At 41.9% G+C, this 2,190-nt stretch overlaps 1 pseudogene; it reads left to right on the top strand.

Annotated features, from left to right (window-relative positions):
- Window positions 1–405: 405 nt before the first annotated feature.
- Window positions 406–1,836, top strand: LOC138175936 (carbohydrate sulfotransferase 12-like; annotated as a pseudogene).
- The last annotated feature ends 354 nt before the right edge of the window (window positions 1,837–2,190 follow it).

The following is a 2,190-nucleotide window of genomic DNA, read 5'->3' as shown; positions in this document are numbered from 1 at the left end:
GCTTCCTGTCTCTAGGTTCTATACCCTATCTATTATGTCATACTGCTTTTAGACATGGCAGGTGCTCAATAAATATTTGCTAATTGGTTCTATGCTATACCTAAAATTTCAATTTCAAGTAATTAAAAATAAAAACAAGCCCACAAGAGGGGCGAGGCCAGGGAAATGAGGAGGCCTCTTTATGATCTGCTACTCACTCACGGGGCAGCTGCGCAAGTGACTGAAGAGGCCAGTTATTTGAACAGCTGTTATGTGGAAGAATGATTGGATTTGTTCTGTTTTGTTTTTTGTTCTCTCAAAGAGCAAAACTAGAAGCAGTTGATTTGACAAATTGGATATCTAAAAATGTATCATTATTGCTCTTAAGAATAAGACTTGGAGGGAGCAAGAATACTGCCTGAGGCTCCTCACCGCAGCTCAATGTCTGATCCCTGTGTAAAGCAGAAGTGAACCTGAGTAAAAGGGGGGAGGTTCCCCTTAGTAGCACAGACAGAATGACCAAGATGAGACTCTTGAGACTTTGGATTGTCCTGGGATCTGTCTTTATGATCCTTTTGATCATTGTTTACCGGGACAATGTGGGTACAGCACACTTCTACTTGCACACATCGTTTTCCAGACCTCATCTTCCAGGGGCTCTCCCCACCACTGGAAAGGATGAAGAGAGAGAATCTGTATCAGATGTAGATGAATTTCTAGATAAACTGCTTAGTCCTAGTGGGAGACAGAATGACCCTTTGAGAAAAAAGACTGAGCAGCCTCCTCTTCATGGCTCTAGTAAACCTATTTTGGGCAATATGGATGAGAGTGGGAGAGGTTATGACTGGTCTACTCATGATGCTAAGCAGAACCCAGATCAGGAAAAACTCCAGGCAGAGAGGAGAAATATGTTGAAGGAATTTTGTGCCAATTCCAGCTTCGTCTTCCCTACTAAGAATCGTTCATTTGATGACATTCCTAATTATGAATTGAATCACCTAATTGTGGATGACCGCCATGGAATAATTTATTGCTATGTGCCAAAGGTGGCCTGCACCAATTGGAAACGAGTGATGATTGTGTTGAGTAAAAGCCTCCTGCATCAGGGAATCCCATATAAAGACCCTTTAGACATTCCCCAGGAACACGTTCACAACACTAGCACTCATCTCACTTTCAATAAATTCTAGAGGCAATATGGGAAGTTTTCACGCCACCTCATGAAGATTAAGCTGAAGAAGTATACCAAATTTTTGTTTGTTCGTGACCCCTTTGTGTGTCTCATCTCAGCCTTTCGGAGCAAGTTTGAGCTGGAGAATGATGAGTTCTACAGGAGATTTGCAGTTCCCATGCTGAAACTGTATTCTAACCTCACTAGCCTCCCCACCTCTGTCAGTGAGGCCTTCAGTGCTGGACTGAAGGTCTCATTTCCTGACTTCATCCAGTACTTAACTGACCCATAGACAGAAAAACTGGCTCCCTTTAATGAGCACTGGTGACAGGTGTACCGTCTGTGCCACCCTTGCCAGATTGACTATGACCTTGTGGGGAAGTAGAGACTTTGGATGAAGATGCAGCTCAACTGCTGCAGCTTTTCAAAGTGGACAAACTCCTTCATTTCCTCCCCAGTTATCGATCAGGACTGCTAGTAGCTGGGAGGAAGACTGGTTTGCCAAAATCCCTCTGGCCTGGAGACAACAGCTTTATAAGCTTTATGAGGCTGGCTTTGTTCTCTTTGGGTACCCCAAACCTGAGAACCTACTTAAAGCCTAAGCAACAGGGGAAAAACTCTCCAAAACCAAAAAAACTTGTATTTTTATTTTAAAATAAAATTAAGGATCTGTAAAAAAAAAACAATCCCACAAAACCCTTTTCCTTTGTAATAACCTTATAAAATGACTAAGTGGCAGGTATTCCAATATACTTGAATATTTGAAACTGCTATGAGTTTCTCAGTTTGAGCACTCTCTTTACTGACACAGATCATAGCCTGTTTATACCTATCTAAAAGGTCATCTTGAATTATGAGCTGATTACCTGGTGGGCAAACTTTCAGTAGTGAACTGCTTTGAAACCATTCAGACTGGTCTTCGGATAAAAGATGCAAAATTCATTGCTGAGACATTACTCAAGACTTTCCAACTTTGACTACTATAAAGTCAAGCTTGAGCCTCTTTCCAGAGGACTGCTGCTGTGACTGTGATAACTCTT

This window comes from Petaurus breviceps, unplaced genomic scaffold (assembly GCF_028583685.1).
Source record: "Petaurus breviceps papuanus isolate PSGF00001 unplaced genomic scaffold, PetGlider_PUasm1.0 80, whole genome shotgun sequence".
Lineage (NCBI taxonomy): Eukaryota > Metazoa > Chordata > Mammalia > Diprotodontia > Petauridae > Petaurus > Petaurus breviceps.
This window is presented reverse-complemented; position numbering and strand designations above follow the sequence as displayed.